Genomic DNA, 24,363 nt, shown 5'->3' on the forward strand with positions numbered 1-24,363 from the left:
TTGCCTCTCAAAATACCACCTTCACTTCAGCTGTAAATAGCCCAGGAAAATAGTTCAAACCTTAAAGGGAAACTTCCAAAGAAAAGATGTTTTTTCCCCTCATAACTGAGACCTTTCCCAAGGGAACAGGCCACTTTTGGATGTGTTAGTGCTTCATGTTTGTAGGAATGGAAAAAAAGTATATAGAAATAATGGGTTGGCTGAGTTTATTATGAAAGGATTGCTCCTATTAGGAGATTCAGGGCAAATAAGAGTCACGATAAAACAAAGTTATGGCAGAAAGCTTGGAGAATTTGTACTAGTTTCAATATCTTTGCTTCCATCTTCTAAATTGCCAATTGTCAAATGTCATTACTGCTCAGGCTGTTAGCTGCTCATTTGATTACAGCATAGCCCCCTCTCTGGAGTATGGCTCTCTCCGTGTGTAAAATCATAAAATGTGCTTGTGCAGGTGCAAAACTTGGGAAAGCATGAAGATGATAATTAAAGATATTTTGTTGTCTTTTTAATACATAGATACATCTACAACAAAACACAGAAATACTAAGCTGTTTTCTTCTATTTGTCCTTAAAGGATTTGCAACTGCATGTACTTTAATAGTTGCCAAGAGTTCTTGCACAGTTTTAATACTTATTTATGATAAAGCACACCAAAGGAACCACAAGTTATTTAAGAAAATGAAATAAGGAAACTTTTGAGGTTTTAGTAGAAAAACAGACTGGAGTGCAAGTAGTCTAATGTAAATGAATAGATGGCTTCAATGAAAATGAAAGAGAAGAAAACTCCCTCCTGGGGTTCATTATGCCTCTTGAGCTGTTGGTAGTAAAGTTAATTTTTAAATGCTTTGAGGTGATTAAGAACTCAGGCATCACTCTAAATGTAAATAAGTCCTGTTTCATTTCCTTGCAGTTAACTGATTGCAGCAATCACCACCTACTTAGCTTGCTGATGTATTTGAGATCTGTAGTCTAGTTCATAATTAACCCTCTTCATATGAAGTGAAAATGTTACCAAGCCTGGTGCTAAACATATATAACCAGGATGTGACATACTCACGAGAGAAAGAGAACATTTATGTTTGTAAATCATGAGGGCAGTATTTGAAGCAAAAGTATCACAGAATAGAAATCTACATAGAAATTAAAATTTTGTTTCCATTCACACTGGATGCAGCTTTAAAACAAAACCAAAATATATGCAGTTTAGACACTTCAGCATAAATAGATGAACTATTTATAGTAAAATTTGGAAAACCATTAAAGTTGGACCTCTTTCTCCCCATCAGGTCAACAAAAAATTTCAACATTCTGTATATGAATATCACATACAAATTAAAAATCTCAGATGATAATCCATTCTGTTAACACATATATACAAGCAATTAGGAATTAATATCAATAATCTGTTCAAGGCAGTGACTGGGACCTCCAAAATATGTATTGTCATTCCAAATCTCTCTCAAGATTGTTTCAGGGCTAGGCAAATGTTTCAAAAGTGACTAATGTTGTGCACCAGTTTGTAATTACCTAACCCAGGACATGCTAAACCATAAGCAGTTAAAATAGATCTACTGGATACTGAAATACTGAGGCAACAACACTCACCTCTGAAAATTCTGGCCTTAAAGTTCCCTAAACTTGCAAGAGGAAAACTACATCTCTGTCCCTCTCTCTTAGCAGACTAAGGTTAAATTCTTTCACAGTTCTGAAATATTTTAGTAAAGGCTCTTCACATCTTTCCTACTTCAACCTTGATTGTTCTTGTGATATAAGCTAAAAAAAAGCAGTCCAATAAGAGCTGAATTCAGGACTTTTGCACTCCCAGACTTACAAACTAAATGATAGGACAGTTAAACAACACTTTTATTTTCTCATACATGTCATTGTGTCAGGGATTCCCCATATCACATCAGGTAAATGGAGATTGCCATTTGGTCCAAAGATCAGCTTTTTCAATCGCCCATATGCTCAAGGATAACATCCTCCCTGTGAGGAATCCCAAAAGTACCTTGGTACATCCCCCAGTCTTTGCTGTGGTGGGAAAAGGTGCAGTTTCTCAAGACATTAGGTTTAAGCCATTCAGAGATTTGTGAGTCTACACTTGTATTTCCAGCTCCTTCAAGGAACCAACAGGCAGCTAATGCTAGAGAGAAAATCTGTGGGTCCTGCCCACTTATAACTGGTCCTAGCTAAGAGGGATCTTCATATTCCACACCAGCTATTTCAAGCTGATTTAAGGTGATATTCCATATATACTTCACTACCATGGTAGTATAGTCAGATTGGATATTATGAAAAAGTTCTTCACTGAGAAAGTGATTGAGCACTGGAACAAATTTCCCAGAAAAGAGGTCATGGCCCCATGGCCCCCACAACACTCTTAGACATATGGCCTAACTTTTTAGTTTGCCCTGTGTGGAGTCAGGACTTGAACATGACAATCCTCATGGGTTCCTTCCAAGTCAGGATACTCTGTGGAGTAAAGATACAGGCTTTATTAGTACAATACAGGTATCCAAGTACTCCCAAGCCCAGGAACCTTGGGTACAAATCCTAGCCCCAAACTCTTGTAGTAAAACATTTTTCTCACCTGCTGTCAGGTTTCTTTATGATCCACAAAGGTATCTGACACTTGTCCAAGCATACTATAAATACTGAAATATTTCAAGACAAACAGAGACCTACAGAGATGTCCATTTTCACATCTACCTGCAAAGTCAGTCATTTCACATGGTTCATCAAACCAAATTTAAACATTCTTTTTTTTTTTAACTCAATTCCTTTTATTTACTTGAATACCAGAAGAATTGTTGGAGGAAAATGTACACAAAATAGACATGACATTTTCACAGTCCCCTTCTAAACCAAAAAGCCAGAAATATCTCACAGCTGTTAGGTACACCTCTGCCTTGCACAGAAAGAGAGATTGTGCATGGCCATGGTAGATCAGAAGGAACAAAGAAGGAAAGTAAGATTCATCAGCAAGTAAACTAATGAGAAACTGATCATTTCCAAATGAATAACAAAATGTTAAAGTCATTTTAAATAAACTCCACAAAAATGCAGTTGTTCTTTTCCCAGCACTGGTATTTAACCCCAAGTAGCTAAAGTGGAAGAAAGAAATGTCCTAAACTGATCAGGATAAAGACTTCCTAAAACTGTTGGTAGTCTGAGCTTAACTCAGCACTGCCCCAGCTAGAATCCTATTTCTGCTCCAAGACTGTCACAAATTTATTAGTAAATTTGATGAAGTAAAATTTACTCCAACCATTTTGTAAAGAAGGTCTTTCCAGTGAATTTTACTCCAAATTTCCATTTTCCCACTGACAAGTTTTAACTCAACACTGTTTTCAAATTAAATATATTATTACAATCTTACCTGACAAACATCTTGAATACAACTTAACAGCTGGATTTCTAATGTTTTTTCTTCTGGAAATGACAGCACAATACAGTCATATCTGGCTAATAAGTAATCCTAGCTTTTATGAAAGTTACCAGAAGAGTTTCTTTTCTCCCCTGCTCTTCTTCAACTTCTAAACCAAATTACAGCAAATATTACTCATGTCTCACTTTCTATACTTCACACTTGTAGCTGGAAGAAGATAGGGAGGTGAGAGAGGTTGATCTAGTCATTTATTAATGTCAGGGAGCTTCAGGCTAGAGCTATTCAGTGGGGGAGAAACATTGTTGTTGCTCTCAGTAAATTGAGGCAGGTCACGTCAGTCTTGCAAACAAAAATTCTCCAGTTGTTCACATTTGCTAAATAAAGGTTCTCTGGCCAGCTGCCTGCTGACAGCCACAGAACAACAGCAGCAAGAAACATTGCACATCTCTCAGGCACCCGCAGGGAAAGCAATGACGCCCCATATGAAGGTTCACAGAATTTCCAAGCAGTAAACAAGAAGACACAGAGAAATTACTAGAAAGCACATTTGAAACAGGTACCTGATTGTTTGTAAGGAGGAGCTGGCTGCAACATCTCCAGCAGGCAATGTCTTTTCCTTTTCATTTTTTTCCATATTCTAAATATGGGTGACTTCAAAATTTATTTTTTAAATTATGCCAAGTTTGGAAGTTAGGCTTGAATATTCCTGCACATGGATATGTGCATTCAGTGATTATGAAGATGTGAGTTAATCTGTGATTATAACTGGAAATTAATCTTTGAAAATAACTCTCAAAGCAAGGTAATAGCTGCCATACAGCACACTTCAATATTCATTTTTGCAAGCAGAGCAGCTATCTACTTCTAAGTTTGAACTTTAACCATCACTTCAGAATTCTACATCAATGTCCTTATTTGAATCACAGACACATTATTAAAAGGTGGACAGTCTATCGAAGGCCAGAGCCACAGCAAGCCCACAAAAATACCAATTAATACATGTGAATTTAGAAAGGTACTTTCTGTTATATTCTGCTTACCAAGGACCTGATTCAAACTTTCAGCAACTGTAGCACCCCATGAGAAGGGATGCAGGCAAAGAGGAGGTAATTTTGTTCCTTTTGTGCTGAATCTTTCACTGTGCTTCACTTTTTTGTGCTAAATGAGGACAGATTCTTTGCATGGAAGTTTCCCACCCCTCAGCTCTTGTCCTGACACCATAGGACACCCATTCCCACAGACGACAGGTCACCTTCACTGGCCTCCTCCATAGGATCATAGAATCACAGAACGGTTTGGGTTGGAAGGGACCTTAAAGGTCATCTAGTTCCAACCCCCTGCAGGGACACCTTTCACTAGACCAGGTTCCCTCCCTCTGGGGCTGCTCAGTCACAGGCAGAAAGGAAGCTAAAAGTCTTCTCACCTCACTGACTGGCCATGGAAAAGTATCAGAAATCCTGGTAGGCGCTAAATGCAAAGAGTCATCCCAAAAAACATATGTTTATTTTAAGCCTTTAGATTTTTAAAGTAATCTTGTTATCTTTCGAAGAGGTGGAAAAGATATCTAACCAGTTTCAAATGTTTGCAAATGGCAACCAGTATGAAGTGTATAAAACCACAGTAAGTGCTTGGTGGTAGTTGAGAGGTTCTTTCCCAATACTTTGGTATGGATTACAGTTTTCTTCATTGTGCCACTGCATTAGTGCAACCTTTCCCATGCCTTACCTGTCTGGGATAACAAGAAGTGCTTTTTCAGAGGAGTATTGCAGACACTAATATTGAATTGTTTACAGCATCACAAACCACAAGTGTAATGACCCATTAGCAGAGGAGGAGCGTACAGCCTTGATTCAGTGTCCAAATTTAGTTTCCCCAAGTGAGACTCTGGAGGACACTCAGCCTCAGTAGCCCTCAAGTGCAGACGATTAGTGGATGCTCAGCACCTCTTAAAGTATGAGCAAGACTGAGCAGGTCCAGCCCACGCTGACTGCCTGGGTAAAGATTTTCTCATCTTATCCTCAAAGCTGTTCAAACCCTGATCCTAACAGAGGTCTTAGAGGGCTTTTTAATTTTCATACTTCTCAAACTCAATTTAATTTAGTCGTCCCTCTCAAATCAAGCCAAAGACTTAGAGGGATTTGAGGAGAAATACAATCTTTTTTCATTAAAAGCAGGGTCTTATCACAGATCTTTGTGATTTGTATTGTCGTGGCAATAGGGGAGATCGTGTAACTGGGAGTGTTTATTTTCTATGAGGCAATTAAGGTTGAGAGATATGATTGTAATTCTACGTGCTTACTTGCAAAACTATGTACTCACTTATACCTGGGCTGGGCTTGGTCCCTCTGGCACCAGTTGCCAAAGTTATTTGTGTGTGCATATATCAAGGGCTTTGAGAGGTCAAAGACCATTCAAACGAGACTTAAAAAAAACCTTGTCAGTGTAAACAAACTTCTTATCAATTTGAGAAAAATTCTGATTTTTACAACACTCTGCTCTTTTCCCATCAAATCCACAAAAATATAGCACAGAAAGTTTGTGATTGCATTTGAAGTGATCTCCTCTTTAATTTAGAAAGAGGAGATCAAAAAAGAGATGTCCTCTTTTAACTTTAGGGGATTTTTTCTCATGTTAAATAATTATTCACCCAAATTCATATCTTCTTTTATACTTGATCATGTTGGTCCCCCATATCCAAACACCCAAACAATTCAAAATTGGACTGGAATCAATTCTTACTGTTCGAGGTTATGGGCATATTTTTTCCACAGGTTAAGGCAATGCTCCACTTCTAACCACTGACAAAATACTACACCCGGTTTTAATATCACCCGAATAAAAAACAAACTAACAAACAAAACATCACCAACAGCCAAAAAAACCCACCACCAATCAACTTACAGGACAGAGAGAAGGTTGTCTGGACAAGGCTGTGACTTGTCAAGTAAGGACAGCCACGACTGCTGATTACAAAAATGCAGTTTTCTGTTTTGACCAGGGACAAGCCCCTCCAGTAAAACATGATGCCAATTAGCATTTATTGTAGATGAAAAAGGCTGGTTCCTAACCTTCTGTGATACTAGAAAGAGCCGAGGACACTCCAGTTAATTGTATGATATACAGGTACTCAGTTAATCATAAAGCACAAACAGCCTCCTCAGATAATCACCCAAGAACTGCTAATTATGAAAAGAATAGATTATACTAAAAAATAACCCATATTTTAAAACTTTTCTCCTGGGCAAGGAGATTTCTTTTCTTCCACTGATGTTTATTACATTCAGTCTTTGTTCAAGGGATTTTCTTCCACCAGCTTGCTATTCTCGGCTACATCTAATCTTTCACACCTGTTCAGACTTATTAAACTTAAAAATCCTGCATATTCATACCTCAATTAATTTCACTACTTGTAACCAAAATCATTTAACTAGGGAAAATTTATACCCCTTAAAATATGATACAAACAGGCCCATATCTTTCCCAGTCAGTGGCCAGTTCCTGCTTATCCAAGTTCTCCCACTCTCAATAACTTCTAACCAAAGACCAGCCAGATGAAACTGATCCCAGTGAAATTTCTGGTGACAAGAAACATGGCGATCGGAAGCATTTTTAGCCCTAGTGCATTCCTTAGGACAGAGGACCTATACTAGTGAATTAAGATGAATTAGTACTGAATTATATAGACAACATATACATAGACATATATATATAGACAACAGGTTAGCAAAGGCATATAGTGCTTTCGGAAAACTCCATAAAAGAGTTTGGCGAAATAAACACCTGAAAAAAAGCACCAAGATCAGTGTTTACAGAGCCATAGTGTTGTCTACTCTCTTGTATGGATCCGAATCATGGGTCATCTACCGCCACCACCTGCGACTCCCAGAACGCTTCCATCAACACTGTCTCCATACAATTCTAAACATCCACTGGTCAGATTATGTGACCAATACATCTGTTCTAGAGTAAGCAGCAGTCACAGGTGTTGAGGCCATGTTGCTGAGAACACAGCTGCATTGGGCAGGGCACGTCTCCAGGATGACGGACCACCGCCTCCCTAAGATCTTGCTTTATGGTGAACTTGCCACTGGCTGCCACATGAGAGGAGCCCCGAAGAGAAGATTCAAGGACTCCCTGAAACAACATCTCAGCCTTGGTCATATTGATCAACACAAGTGGTCTACTCTGGCCTCCAATCGGGAGGCCTGGAGACACACCATCTATAACGTTGCTGCTTCCTTTGAGAACACACGCAGGATCATTCTCGAGGAGAAAAGACAATGCAGAAAGAATCGTGCCTTGCCGATACCATCTAAGGAGTCTTTCTGCTGCGCCTTTTGCAACCAGACTTGTCTATCTCATATTGGCCTTTTTAGCCACCAGCGCGCTTGTAGTAAATGTGGGTAGAGCCCTTCCCAAATCTTTGTTCACAAAGCCTAGCCATGATGATGGAGTACTGAATTATATACTACTGCTGAATTAATGTTATGAGTTCATCAGAGTCATTTAACATCATCTTCAGTATAAGAAGAGTACTTAATCCTGATCAACTGCAACTGTCCTCAAGCTCAAATACCAGTATTGTCTTACGGCATCAGAAATGCCCACAAAATCTAAAAAACTTGCACTACATCTTGCAATGTTTAACGAGAAATGCTACATCTACATCAGCATTGTTTGCCAGATTCTACAATGGCATCCCACAGAATATTGAATATAGCTAAAAAAATGAAATGCTATGTTCAAGATATCTTATGGCTGAAGATTAATTAAAACCTCTGGATAAAGATGTTGGCCAAAACTGCTACTCCCCTGGCACTTTGGGACTTCCACCACAATGGTACATTTTTAAGGCTACACAAGACTACAGGACAAACTCTCACAAGCCTACCTCCTAACAACCTTGTTTTTCACACAGTTATCAATATATGTGTACATGTGTAGGGATGCTCATATACTCAAAAAATATTTAAAATACTTTATTGCAAAACTTAACCACTTTTAGAAAAAAATTAGTCCAGATGCACCAGGTGTTACTTATGTTGGTTAAAGTGGCTGTGGAAGCCAGGATGCTGTGTGGTATAAAAAAAACATAGGATGCAAAGACTAAATGGAAATGAGATTATCAGGGTCTGTCTCTAGAGACAAAGTGATTATTCCATCCAAATGATTATTCAAAAAGAGCAGTCTCTGACAGGGGGGAAAAAAGATAGAATGAGGGTCATAGGGGGAAAGTGTGCATTGTTCAAATATTGATAAACAAGCTGCACAGAAGGGAGTAGAGCCTGAGGTTCCAGTCATAGCAATGGAATTGCCTATTTATCAGATGATGAGAATTACCGAGGTGAAAATCTACTGGGAATGGACAGGGCATAAGAATGCAGAAAGACAAACTGACCCATGTGGAAATCTCAGGAACCCCCTGACAGGGATGCAGAAGTAACCGCCACCTCCAGAATAACAGGCAGTAGGAATGGAACAGCACTGATCAGCCAGAATCCCTTTTTACCAATCAAATTAAGGTTTAATATTGCAGTGGGAGGCAGAGGGGCAGGAAGGGGTGTGGGTAAAATAAAAGGAGATTACATAAGAATTGCTCTTCACTTCTTAAAATTACAAAGTTGGGGGTCTGTTCCTATTAGTGTCCTATGTTTTCCAGCACGCTGTTACCTGCAACTACTGGTGTGTAATTACGTGTTTCACAAAATGGTGCAGTTACAGGAAGCCATGACTAAATGCTCCTACTAAATTAGCCTCTTGTGCATTAGTCACTATTTTCATGCACGAAAAATGGAGTTTGGCTCTTCCCTCATGTTTACACCCATTTTGAATTGGTCTCATCTCACTGCCTCTATATGTGATCTGCCATTGCAAGTGGAAGAAGACTCTGATCTGCTCTTTCAATTAACTTTTCAAGATATATATTTTCCTCCAAATATTAATGATATGCAGAACTTAAAAAATTACAAAGTGATGTTTATACTGGTGTATTTCAAAAGAATGAATGATTTAACTAATATAAGCATAAGAATAAACTTCCACTGTGTAGCAAAGGAATGCAGGAGTATGAGGGAATGTTCACATACATATTTTAATGTATATAGCAATACAGGTGTGCATTGACTTTGACAGTTATATAAACATTAAAAAATTCTTATGACCACAGAGAAGAAAGAGGAAAAAAAAATTATATAAAATACTTTTTCTCCCTTCGCAGCCCAATCCAAATCCAATAAAGAGAATAAGAGGGGATGGGTGGAGACCCTTATTCAAATACTTTTTTTTTTTAATATGGTTGACTCTTACTGAAGAGTTGCCATAAAACTTTTGAGTTGCATATATACTAGCTATAAAAAGTTCCCCTTAATAGTGACATCATTAATTTTATTTGGAGGAATTTTGCTGACCTCACCTTTAGATGAGACGGAACAGGTAGAAGGGAATGGTGCGTACAGAAGACAGGCAGTTGTGTTATTTTGTGTCTGCACAGCACAGTGGAGTTATTACTGCTTTGCAAAATGGCAGCAACCTACAGGTAAAATGATATTTCCAGATTGCATATTTCCATTGGAGGAGACAGTACTACTTAGCAATTATCTTTCACATATTAAAGATATAGAATGGTAAGGCTGACTTGGAAAAAAACTTAATTCCACAGGACTTTTTATCACAGTAGGGCAAACTGAACTGTCATTATGACACTGCAGTACTAGGATATTTCTAAAAACTTCTTATGTTAATCAGTTGTGTCAGTAAAGGAGGAAAGCTATGTAAAGAACTACTAACTAAACCACCTGATATATTCACAACTGATACTCTTCCCAAATGAAGCTTCGAGCTGACCATCACCTCTTACAGATAGTCATGACATAACTCTGGGTGCCCTCTCTTTTCATAGGGATACAATTGTTTTCAGTGCTCCTCCTCTCCTAGCATTACTGGAATTTCACTTTATGCCATTTAGAATAAATGGAGCTCATTAATGTAATATTTTGTGCTATGACTTCAGATTAAAGATGCACCCAGAAAAACACTATAGCTTAAACAGAAAGATAAGTAGAACTAGGAAAATAACACTCCCTCCTGACTGCTCTCTCTTCCTCTCTAAGGTAGTGATTCTGAGAAAAAAGTTATCTGTTTGAATAAATGAATAGAGGGACAGTTGGCCTTCTGTGCATATAAGTTGGCTAGCTGAGCAAGAAATGTTTCAAAGACCTTGAGTGCAAGTCTTTGTTTATTGAGAATAAGCAATCAATCAGCCAGAGCATACAACAAGACCTTGTTCAAACAATGGATAATAATGAGTGCCTCAGTCACACAGCTTAGACTGGGCAAGTAAGCCTGACATTACCAGCAAAAAAGGCAAAGTCAACAGCATAAAAGTCACAGAATGTGACAGTTCAGGGAGGTCTCAAACACAGGAATGTTAACACACGTTCAAATGGATAGAGGGCTTTCTTGAGATTTTTCTTAAACAAAACATTTATTATTTAAAGCTATCAAAACTTGCCTTGAAAACTAGATTAAATAAATTCCTCACATCTGAAATCTCTATGACTAAAGACCAACTTCTGTTAAATTAATTTTCATGAGATTAATAGTATCAAGATTATTTTTTCTTCCTGTATGTATTTGTATATGTTTTACAGATTTCATTTACAGCAATAGCCCCTGTTTATAAGCCTCACATGAAAGCAGGTCAAATGTGAACAGCAGCACAGAAAAGAAACAGTCCACATCATTAAGAAAAAATTAATGGAAAATCTAGTGCAAAACAAGAACTAATTATTCTGTGAAATACATGCATCTCTTTCTGTTTCTCTTTCCAGCAGTTTCTCAACTACATCCTTCTGTATTACGAATGAAATTATAAGTACTCTCAAATTTTGCAGCCAGTAGATCCTGACAGTCTTCTGATTACCTGGTGATGGATGAACTTGCATTATTTACACAGGAATGGGGTGGCAGGGGGAGAGAGGGAGAGGGGTGTCTGTAGAGAGACAAGAGACCAGATATGTAGAATGATTTCACATTCTTGGGTTAATGAACAGTAACAAGATGAGAAGTTCATTTGCAGTCTGTAAAATATACCTCAAAACAGAGCTTGGGTCAACATAAAATTTATGGGTCTGCTTTACTTGCTGCTAACTGAAAATCCTATCCCATGCAGTCTTCATTCTACCACATTTTCCGTGAAGATAGTGAAAATCTTCAGATTAGCCAAGCTATTTGTGTGAGAGAGCTTACAAGACCATAAGATCATGTCAGCTGTGGTATAAAACATCAATTGATAACACAGGCTGTTTCTGTGAACCATTTCTGCACCACATTCCAACAGCCCTTTCCTCAAACCTTTAGCTGCTCATGTAAGTTGATTTTCCTTGAGCCCTTGCAGAACTTTTCCCATTCAAAATTTTTCCGTTATGTGGCTGCTTAAACTCATGCATTTATCTTATATATATTTAAAAAAGAAAGACTCAATGAAGAACAGCCAATGGAAATTTTTTCAAGATAATCTAGTACATCTTTTGGTTTTGATAAACTGAGCATTCCTGCAGCTACACAAACAGAGGGCATTACATCTCCATAAATAAGTATCAGTCTTATCTCATTTGTTTCTACATGCTCAGGAGAGACAAATGCTGGAAATGGAAGTCTGAGGTATATTTCACAGTGGACAGAACCAGGATGCACTTCCTTCTCCTGTGCTGCATTTGGACAACGGCCCTCCAAGTCCTCAGCCTCTGTTGTAGCTATGAAACATTCATTTGCCACAGGTAGAAAGGAACTAAATTACACACTGATCTCTGTACTCAACTGCTCCTTCTGCCAACAGGGAAAACACTGTGCTGAATTTTAAATGAAGTGAATTTGGTAGATTTTCATAGTGTGAACTGTATGATGCCTTGTGCACCCCAGGGGCTGCAGAAAGGCAACAGGTTTTCAGTTGCTTGAGATTTCAGTGGGTGAATGGCAAAACCAATAAAAAATATGTGTATCATTAGGCTTGAATGGGAATGGGAATGTCCCTCATGGCAGTACAAACTGAGGACAGACTGCCTGGCTCGTAGCTCTGCAAGAGGGGCCTGGGCAGGGGGTCAGGGTAATAGTGAACAGTGCTGCCTTAGCAGAAGAGCATAGCCAGAAAGACAAGGGGGAAACTGCTTCTACTCAGCACTTGTGAGGCTGCATCTGTGTCCAGTTTGGGGCTTACCACTACATGAGATATATTTTCAACCTGGAAAGATTCCAGAAAAAGGCCATTTAGCTGGGGGCTGGAGGAGATTAAATCCAAGGAGAGGCTGATGGAACATGTTTGTTCAGCCTGGAGAAGGGTATGGGGGAATCTGATTGCAGCAGCCTTCTGCTACAGAAAAGGGAGTTTACACAAGGGTGGAACCAAAGTCTTCTCTGGGATGCTCAGCAAAAGGCAATAGTCACAACAAATTGCAGCAACACAATCTAATTTGACATAACAGAGGAAAAATCAGACTGAGAGTGATTAAGGACTGAAAGAGGTTGTCCAGGGAAATGGTGAATTATCTACATTGGGAGATTTTTGAAACGTGACTGGACAAGGTCCTGAGTAACCTGACTTAAAGTTGCAGTTATTCTTTCTTTGGGTTAGATTATAGGACCTCTGGAGGCTTATTCCAACCTGTGTCTTTGGCCCAAACTCATCCTTATGGGCACGGCCATCTCAAAAGTTTGGAGATGGTCTGTGGTACCTCTGTCATGTCAAATCAAAGCACAAGAGATTGTTGCTTTCAGGAGACCAGGTGCAGCAGCAGTACTTTGGGAGGATCAGCTGGACTAGTGCCCCTTTATATATCCAGTCTGCTGCAGTAGTTGAAGAGCATCAAAGATTATTGGAGTTTGTGTAGAGCACAGAAGAGTCTGTTATGCACAGAGGAGAACAGAGCCAGCACAGCAGTTTGCCCAGGAGACCTGCATTCTTTTATCCTGCCCTGTTGTCACCAGCTTCACTTGATAAACTCACTGGATCTCTCTAGGAAGCCCCAATGAGACAGTTTTCTCATTTACTCAGAGACCAGTCCAGTGAGGTCCAAATCCTTTGGACAGTTTAATAAGACAAATACTTATTAATCTGAGTTACTCTAATGGCAAAAGCGTTTACTGTCTGGGAGAATTGCTTCCCTCTGGTCTCCTCCCTGAAATTTTCTACAGCTGGAAGTTGCTCTTTCCTTCACATTGCCTGACTGCCCTCTGAACTCCCCCTCACCTCTCTCCATCCTTCCTGTGCAACTGGCATCAGACTCCAATCTCAGTTCCACTTTCCACTCTGCTACTACTTCACCCACTCTCTTCTCAGCACAGTCAGCCTGGGAGAACACTCACCTGCCATTTTTACGGATTTCACATGTCTCTCTCATTCCTGTAATTCCTGCTACCACTTTCTGCATTGTTTTGCTCTGTGTGTTTGGATGGTGTGTCAGTCCAGGTGTTTGAATGCTCATGGGAGTGGGTGTAGTGAATAAAATTTATAGATTGCAGTAGTGGAAACATCATAACAGCACCAAATATCTAGGGTTAGGTGAGTGCAAACTGTGCAGGAATTCACAGGACCGGGCAAGAATCCATGGGGGAGCAAAAGTAGGGAAGATATATTTGTATTTCCAAACAAGTCATCCTTCCTTTGACTCTGATCCCTTGCAGTCCCTCCCCTGATTCACAGCAGCACCAAACTGCCGTGGTGAACCTTGTCTTGCAGCAGAATGAAGAAAACTCTCCCTATCTGCAGCAGGACACACACAGAAACAGGAGGGCTTTCTCATCATCCCCAAATTTTATGCTCCTCTCACACACTATCAAACATTACTGTTTTTTTAGGATTATATATTTTAAGGAAAAAGAAATAAACTATAGCTGATTACCCAACACCAGATTTGTGGAATTGTCTTATTACTAACCAGAATTTAAAGCAAGCAGTTCTGTAAGAGCCCAGATTAACGCCTGGTGTTTTAGACCACCACAGCTGTGACTGGTATTGGGTATTGTGGTAGGCATGGGTTGCAGACAAAGCTTTCTGCTTCATGGAGATATTCAGAAATTTTCTCTTTTGATCTTGCCATAATACCTACACGCACAGAGGATAAATACCTAAGCCTCATCTTAGGAAATCTGGTTAAATAAATGAAAGCAAAGAGATGGAGCAGAGAGGTATATTTACTAGTCAAACGGATTTTTTTTGTTTGGTTGAATTTTTTTTTCTTTTTAATGAACACATAGATTTAGAACACTTCGTTCTACTTGCTTCTGGGTAGCAGGACATTTTCAACACCCATACATTTATTCATTTTTTTCTACCAATGTCCAGCACATGTAGGTAGCTACCAAAGCTCAGGCATTTCCTCTTGCAATCCCAGGTTTCCAGGGAAGATAGCAATATATAAATGCATAAATTTAAACTGCTTTATAAATCCCATTAATGTAATTAGTTGTAGTTTGCACCTATCAGTCTGTCAGTTGTTACAATTAGAGCAACTTTTGAACAATAAACCTCTAAAAACATCCATCTTGTAGGTTTTGAAATAAATAAAATAGTATGTTAACAAACTCCAGGAAAAAGAAAATCATGTTCCTAGCTCCTACACATGTTGACAGCTGCATTTTTAGGTTATATATAATAGACAGCAATCTTTGTTTGGAAGCCAACATACACTTTCCCAGTGAACTGCAGGATACACATAAATAATCAGGGCTGGAAAAAGGTCATCTCACGGCTAGAACTGGGGTTAGCAACAGCACCTTTCAAACCAACTGTTCAGAAAGCCTTAAGCAAAGCAAATCAAGCTAAGTGTAACATAACTGACTGTGCTGAAAGCTGAAAAAACTTAATCATAGGGATGAGCCAACCTTGAATCTTAATGCTCAACAAATTTTATTAAGAATTGACAAGTAGCGATAGAAGTTACACAGTTAAGCTGTAGCTCAAGGGAATAAGTGTGCAAAAACAAGACGAGGAGCATTTAATAAGGCCCAAGGACCACCAGCTGAGCTCTTGAGAATCTATCAGTAACAGTTTGGTCCCAAGGTCTCCTTATTACTGCAGCAGGGTACATATTAATGGTATATATTGACTTGCAATAAGAGATTCCAGGAAATGTTCCCTTTTAACTTTTGCAAAATAAAATTTAGTTAGCAGCAAAAACCAACATAATATATTTTCAAACTGTGTCTGTTTCCCATCAGAAAAACAAAATAGATTTCATCAAGACCTACTTGTCCAAAGGCTCAATTTTCATAACTGAAAATTGAGTTCTTTTTCATTTCAATGCCCTTGGGTACTATCTTGTGGTCGTGTCATGATCTCATTTGCTTTGTTAGGCCAGAATCCCCGGACAAATTTACCTGTACTTCCACTTTATGCCTAGGGACTCCTATACTGCAAGCAAGAGAGCCTCTGCCTGAAAGTGGGAATTGTCTCCTAGAAGACACAAGTATTTTCATAAAGAATAAGGCGCTCAGAGCAGCCCACAAGTTGTGCCCAGAGTATATAGCATGCTAAGAGTTCCTGCTTGGCAGGAGGAAAGGTGGCAGAGGAGAAAGCAGGATATTCAGAGGTGTTATACACTTTGTCACTGAATTGGTGTATGCTTTAAACACAGCTTCACAACACTAATTAGGAAGCTAAGCCTCGTGATTTCCTGATAGATTCTTAAATATCTTAGAAAAACCCTCAGGGAGAACTGTAAAAGGCAGGAACTCCACAACTGGACTGTAACTAAACAGAATGAGTTTTGAATCTCACTCCAATCTGTCCACAAAGTCTGCTTTCTGTCTGAAATTTCTTCTGTATATCCAATTGGAAGGAAACATATTGGCTTGTTTTCTTTTTTTTCTTTTCTCCCAAAAGTTTCCTGTAAGCCAGATAACACATCTTGCTGTGAGTTCTGAAGGCATTTTAAATTAATACTGCATACTTAATCTTGTCTTAACATGCCTTTTGATTGGTTTGTTTGTTTGGGGTTTCTTTTTCGTTTGGTCTGGAAGCTACATTTGATGGGATGCAGCAGTTGTGCAATCCTACTGATTAACTGATGTTTGCTGTTACAAGAATGCCATGAAACTTAGTTAACTGAAGTTCGTAAAAACTTTTACAGAATCTTAAAGGAAACCTTAAAGGTAAGAAATAGTTATTAGAAAACAATGGAAGGACATCTGATGAAATGATATATAACAAAACTACAAAACAGAGGGTCTATGCAAATCATATCTAGATGAACACCCACTTGTAGCTCCTTTAGCAGAATAGAGGTGTTGAGTACCATGTGCTGGAGCCTGGCCTCATTTACCTGAACTGCAGTGAGGCAGTGATGAGTTACTCCTGATTTACACAAACAAGAACAGAATCAAGCCAGGCAAGAGCCCGAGGGGTACACTTAGAATGAAAAGGAAGGAGCTCCACATTAGACAAACCCACTAGACCAGGGGATTCCTAGTTTGAACTACTTTTTATATGACAATTGCCAGTCCCCTGATAAAACTGCCACTTATGTACGAAATCTTACAATCATGAAGAAGAACATTTCTCTTCCACTAAGAGTATATAAAGTCAGTGTTTGGGAAGGGGCAATGTATTGTCATGGTCAGAAAAAATGATCTGGTAAAAACAATTCCTCCTTCCTCACTTATTTCCTGTATACCCTAACCAAATCTGTTTATTTTACTGACAGAGGGCATTTTTATTAGTTACCTGTAAGCTGGATGTTCTTTTGAGATAAATCTGAAGCACAATGTGAACTTTCTCTTACATCCCCAGTAACTATCCTGGTGAAGTTTCACTTGCAGCCCACACAGCAGTTGCAGGAGTTGTGATGGAATTACAGCACAGCTGGGTGTGAAGAGCATGATTGCACTTAAAGGTGCAGTTGCAGCTTTTGAATAAAAATTCAATATGCACATGTCTGATGGAAAGGTCATTCAGAAATAGAAGTATTCTGGCAACACTTTCTACATATATTCAAAGTCATGCAGGATAGCTATTGAGAAGCTGTGAGGAGCAGCAAGTCCAAATGGGAAAGGTTTGCAAATAGGCTTACAGCCCACACAGGTTCAGCTAGTTCCTGAACTGTTGTTTGACACTGATCTCATCTCAGCATTTAATCTTCAATTTTCAAGTGAGTATTCACTTAGTTCTTATCACATGTAGCAACTACCTGCTTCTCATTACAACATTGCATAGAAAGAACAAGTCCCCATACAGTAAACCTCACCTTACACTCCAATACTCCATTTTGGGCTGACTACATTGCACACTACTAACATATCCACAATGACTTGACCCAACAGAGTACCAGAAATCTGGGGGAAAGCCAACTATTAAAGACAGATCTGCAAAGATCTGTCTAAGTATCCGTATTTAAGGGCCATTATTCTTTTTCAAAGACCAACAAAAAATTAAGACTATGTCAGATGCCTGACAACTGTTATATAAGACAATCCAATACTGCCCTTGGTGATACATTTGTTCCCTTGATAGCTGTATGTGGCAGAGAAAAGTATTTACTAATTCTGCCTATTGCACCTGAAACTAATTTGGGTTCCTCTGCCAGAAATGTAACCAGCTTGAACAAGGGCGAACCAGAAGCAGGGAGTCACTACTTGCCGTAATTTTATTTTCTCTAAGACAAATGGAAATAGTTTTTCTTTTATTTCTCTATATTTTTTTTCAATTTTCTAATGCATTAATTTAAGTTGTGGTGTATTAGACACTCACCTAAACCCCCCTGAAAGAGAGATGGATTAATCAACACACAAGCAGTCTCATAGCTAAGCAGGATGTCTAAAAACAGGATCTCCAGATTATTTCCCTTGGGTTTCAATGTAAGGCTTCCAATTCTTTCAGCTTTTGAGTATTCTTGTTTCTTTTTTCCTAAAACTTCCCCAGTTTGTTCACTGTACTGTGAACACAACTGAACATAATGTTCTTGAAATGAAATTGCAAATGCCAGCTATAGGATATATTCTTCTTGCTTACATGAAGACCATGTTAGCCGTGTTTGCCAAGGAATTATCCTGGGAGTTAATATCCAGCTTATCCATCAGCCAGAATCTCACTTAGTTGCAGTCAGAGTGACTGTTTCTGGGACAATCTCTCCTCTAGTACCTTTGGTTTCTATTCTTTCTTCCAAGATAAAGTTGCCTGTTTCCAATTATTTGAGATCTCTCTGTATCATTTCTGTTCCTTACTTGGAATTTTCCCAGTACTTGAGCTATCTGCACACTTTATCTGTGATAATTTAATTTTTTTCCTTCAGAATATATGAAAAAACATGAACAGAATGGAGCAGGAATTAATCCCTGCAGGAGCCCAATATAAGCATCTTTGTGTGCTAAGGCTTTCTCACTTACATTTATAATTTGAAACACAGTATTCAAGCACAATAATTTTGTACTTTTTACCTTTCTTTATCAAAATGTCATTGGTTATTAAGCAACACTCATTTCACAGATCTATCAATCAAAATTTTAATCCTATTAAAAACAAAAACTATTTTGAGAGGATTTCCAGGCTCCCAATCCATGTTGGCTACATTAATTGCATTATTTCCCCTGTTTACTTCTTAACTGATGCACTTTAACAAATTCATCTGTTATTGAATTCAGGCATTAAGTAACCTAGATTTCTAAACACTGAGAAATGGTACCTAAATGTAATTTTAAAACATTTTAAGTGCTTTCAAACTTTCCTGGTAGCCTAAAACATATCACTGTTTATGACTGGAAAACCCCATCAGCCTCATCTTTTTAAAATCTCAGCTTTATATAATGAGTTCATAAAAAAACCGATTCAGTACTTACTTTCCCTCAACATCTTCCAAATTACTAATGAAAATAAAAGTACTTCTAATTGTGAGATTGCTTTTTCACCAATAAGGAGACATATAATTTTTATCTCCTGTGCCACTTTTCTGTCATTGGTAACTGTACCATCTCACCTAGTAATAGACTAATAGAATTCTTCAGGATTCTTTTTGTTATATAAGTGAAAAACTTTCTTATGGTTCTAAATGTGCCAGCCGCTGATTTTTCCTTTTCTGGTTTTTGCCTCCGTCTTCCATTTTCTATAATTAAATATATATTTTGTATGCATTTATATCCGCTTCTTTAGTAAGTATAGCTACTTTCATGTTTTTCTCTATACCATGTAAGGGGTTTTTTTAAGATAAAATCTTTCTAAACTGTATTGGGGGCTCTCATAAAATTTTCTTAAACCCCTCAGTTCCCTTCTTCAATAGCCAACTAGTGGCCATTTTTACACACGACAAATATGCATAGGTGCTTGTCACAGTGTATATGTTTCTACTTATTTAACATGCACATCTAAATACAGTAGTAAAATTTTATTCTTTTCTCGAACAATAAATGCATCTATCTCAATCACATCAACTTTTAAAAACACATTGATGAGGAGATGCCATCATTCCCTTTTTAATTTTTAAATATTAACATAATATTTATTTATGGTGAGTACAATAAGTCTTTGGCTTGGAGATGATAATTTCATAGGTTTTTTTAATATCCAAATATTTTACTTTTATATTATGGTATTTTCAACACATTGCTCACACTAAAGTCTTCCAGAACACACAATGTACTTTCCTTTATTAAAAATACTCTTTAGGGACTGTACTTTTGTCCTTTCATGGCTATCACAGTATGAGAGAACTAAATTCTATGCCATGTTTTTCTGTTTTAAGACCCTGATCAGCAAACACCTAAGAGAGCTAGCTTTAAATTGTCTGTCATGTGAAGACTCCTTTTCCTTTGACATACAACGCTAATCCTTGGGGAATTTTGCTTCACTGGTCCTTCCTTGGTTTTAATAAATAAATTTTAACTCTCTCATGCTTATTTCCATCTTGTGAGTCCAATGAGATGGAAACATCTGAAGCCTGTTGGTTCTTCTCACCACAGAAGGTGAGACAACATTGCCCAAATGCCTCTCCTGCTTGTTCAGTATATTTCTGCTCATCACCTTCTATTTCCTACTATGTACAATGGTAGCCCCTTCTCCTGCCTGGGGTGATTAATAGATAACTACTTTCTTCCTGAGTTTCACTTTCTTTGGTTGCTCAGCAGCCAGATCCCTTCTTCATAGTGCTGGAGAACTGCTGCCAGTCATAGTAAGCTCCTCAAGAAATGTTAACCTTCACTGATATGCCACATTACCTTACTTAGCCTTTCATTTACTTTTCCTGCTCTTTATCTGCTAGACTCATACTGCTGTATTTGAACTGAAGGTGGCAGCCAAAAAGGGACAGATTCATATCTTTCTCCCTTCTAATTTGCCACAGTCTTCATACTTTCCATCTTTTGCTCTTTGTGGAGTTCTCTTTTCATGAAGACAATTTTTATCAGCCCAATTCAAAGAAGGCCAGACATCTTCCTTACATATCTTGCTTACTATTCACAACAATCTTTCCTTGTATCTAAGATGTCATATAGCTTGGCTCTGATTACACTTGCATAGCTGTAAATATATTTTCTTAAATGGAGTTGTTCCTGACATGAGTGGTAGGCCCTGTAATTTTGTAGCATAGCAACTCACTTTAGCTAAAATAGGGGTTTATTATGATTTTGTAAAAGGAAGATGCTTTCATTCTGACCTAGATAAGAATCTCTCCTCCCTCCTTAAGACAACTATGAAAATGAGACTGTAAATCTCCTATGGAGAAGCGACTTGGACAAATCAATAATTTATGTTATGATTTTGAGAGACTTTCACCTTGAGGAAGTGCCAGCCCTATCATTATTCTGTAGATCTTGTTTGAAAATGTTTTCCATTACTAATCGAGAGAACCTTTTTTTTTTTCTTATTATTTATACAAGGCTCCTTTGATTTTCAGTGTGTGACACTTCAGAATGAAAATGGTGTCTGCATTAATTAAAAAAGCAGATGAGAACTCTTACTTTCCTTCCCCCTCACTTAAAATCCAAGTAAAATGCTGGCAGGCAACACTCAGCACGTAGTGCTCTACTTCCAACCATGAACCCCTTTTATAGATTTCTGTCATTTTAGCTGCTTCTGGCTAAAATCACTGGTTACAACAGTGACTTGGAAAGAAAAATGAGCAGTTAAGAGCAAAACAGGGGGTAGGTACACGTGGCAATTAAATAAGCCTTCTGCAAATCTCAGGCAGAGAGCATGTCAGTCATACAGTTCCTAAAGCAGACCCTGGCAGTGCCAGGTTCATGCTGAGGCCTTTGGGGGAAAAAAAACATACAAGTTTATGCCCATGCACCTTTCATTTGACCTCCACAGCTTACTCAAGTGCAGACTGCCCTGTCAACAGCTCACTTCCCCAGACCCTCCCCATTGTTTCAAGAAATCTTCATTATGACTTGTAGCAGCATGTTCTAAAGCTGGCTTGGTTTGCCCACAGGATCTCTTAGAGACTGGGTAATTAATGGTCGCCCATTCTTACCCACTGCACCGTAAGTCAAAACCACTCACTCAAAGTGAGGTAGCATGGCTGGGTCTGCCCACACAAAGGACAGACACAGGAGCTCCTGGAATGGCACAACAAACAGCAAGGCCAGGGCCAGTCCCTTCACATAAGTTTCACATTTCCACCTCGACCACTGCAGGCAGCTGTGACATTTCTGAACCGTATCTAGAGACAGCAGATGACCTTCAGGCCTTCTGGAAGTTGCAGAACTTGTGTCTGTCTGCTGTATGCCAAGTAAATTAATTCCCTTTACTTCTTTATAGCAAATCAAATCTGAGATGTGACAAAGGGCTAAGAAATCTGGGAGAATAGGAATTATGGGAAAAAAAGAAATTTAAAAAAATCTTTGGTCTAGGATTTTCAGTGTTAGCACCAACTTCCACCTCCAATGGATTTAAACTTTGTTTGAAATGAAGCACCACCCTGCAAAATTTTTACAGATTTCTGGAACGAAATTACTTTCTTTGTGCAAACATTCGACTATCACTCCAAACACTCTTTCTCACAACTCACTGCTATCACTGTGGAAAAAAAAAATTCTGAGCTATATGATGCTGGAAATATTCATCTATTTTGCTTCACAATATGTAAAAAAATAAACCCATATAGTATTGAAAGTAAAAAAAAGAAAAGAAAAAAAAAAACAGCTCACCAAAAAAAAACAAAAATTAAACTTTCCCAAACTTTTCAAGTTTTGATAGTCTTTATATTGTAGTCTTACATTACTAACATAACATCAAGCAGGGCGCAAATCTAAAACAAACTCCAGAAACATAACTTTCCATCAAAAGAGAATGCACGGTTTTATTCAAGTATTTTCTTTTTCACACACAATTAAAAACAATGTAGGTAATGAATGAATTGATAGGATGGCAACGAAGTTCATGGTCCCTGTACAATTTAAGATTATTCAACCCTTAACCTCAAGGTGAAAAATAATAACTGTTGGGTTTTAAATAACATCAAAATTTGATTGAAACTCCCAGTACACATCAAGAATTACGCTGGGAAAGGAAACACTACAACCTCTAGATATACAGATGTACAGATGTCTAGATTCAGATGTACAGACTGGGAACTATAAAGCTCCAAGTCCCTCCTAACTCCTAGTCTCACTTATTTCCTCCCCATTTTTATATTAGATTTTTTCTTTTTTCCTTACCTCCTTACCTTTTTCCTTACCTGCCCCTACAAAGCAGCTTAAATATCCACAGCATTAATGGCAGCAACTCTGTGACTAAGACAAACTGATGAATATGTAACATGATCTTAAAAAATGCATGTGAAATATGCAAAGGCATCAACTTAATGAATACTTTCATTTTATCCTTTTTGTTTGCATCGAAGGGTCAGTTTACCAAACAATGAGCATCAGAATAAATTACTTGTATTCTGAAACCCAGATAATTCTTCTGGCTAAACAAGGAGAATTATTTGAAATTAAGCAAAGGACTGGAATTTGTCTACCATAGGGTGCCACAGGATGCACTTTTTAAATATCAAGGCATCCAGGACATTTTCATATGTCATCTGAGATCTTAAAAATGTGACATAAGAAGTAAGCTTCCATCTTAGCAGTCAGCAACCAGAAACTATCTAAGAATTTTCACTGCCTTTAGAAGACTGTTGTAACAATTATTAATGTTGATTTCTGGAACTGAAATGTGAATACTTTGCAAAACGTAAAACCAAAAATATGTTATTTCACCTACTTGCCCTTTAAGGGTGACAGAGATGGGCTTTTATTTCTGCAGTGGTGCATGATGAGTGTCCATACAGAAAACTAGGGGTACAGTAGAAACACTCACTCAGAAACCTCACAGACTGGTGTCTTTGGGTATTGCCTATGAAGTGTAACTTTAAAAAGAAAGAAAAACATGAAGGAATTACATATAATTCCAGTCAGTCTGGTAAGATGAGCAACAGCATGAGAGTTGGGTAGTTATCTCAAAACTTCGGCATTTATAAACACTAGGTTTCAGAAACAATACTCAGTGTAAAATCTGACATAACTTACATCTGTATGAAAGTGTTTAAATAATTTTGAATTGACACATTCCTAATAATTCCCAGCCATGTTTGTTTGGAAACAATTAAACAAAACTTGTTTAAAAAATAATCTGTTGATGCATTTTCTTCATCTCTTCCAACTAATAATTCAACTCCAGAAGTTTCACCACAGTTTTTATAATGTATGCTTTTTTTTCACCTGGGTCATTTCTTACCCATGTGAAAGTTATATCTCACTTTTTGCCTTCAACAGTTTGAAAACTTTAGAGAAATCATTAATATTAAGAAGAATGCCAAAGACGATAGTTTTCTCATCTTGTCTTTGTTTCTCTTTTCCTCTGGGCCACATAAGGATGTTCAAGTCAGCAGAGACAGTGTTGCTCTTTAAAAAACTTGCTGATTTAATATTTAGTAGGTGATGGATTCCACCTCAACAATCAGACTCAGGAATAAAAATAGTCTGAATCCCACTCAGTGCCATCCACAAAT

At 38.1% G+C, this 24,363-nt stretch overlaps 1 long non-coding RNA gene across 1 annotated transcript in view; it reads right to left on the bottom strand.

Moving 5' to 3' along the window:
* LOC108499925 overlaps positions 1-24,363 on the bottom strand; it is a 44,221-nt gene that overhangs the window by 14,447 nt on the left and 5,411 nt on the right. The window lies entirely within an intron of this gene.

The sequence above is a fragment of the Lepidothrix coronata genome, unplaced genomic scaffold (genome assembly GCF_001604755.1).
Source record: "Lepidothrix coronata isolate B3197 unplaced genomic scaffold, Lepidothrix_coronata-1.0 Scaffold80, whole genome shotgun sequence".
Taxonomy (NCBI): domain Eukaryota; kingdom Metazoa; phylum Chordata; class Aves; order Passeriformes; family Pipridae; genus Lepidothrix; species Lepidothrix coronata.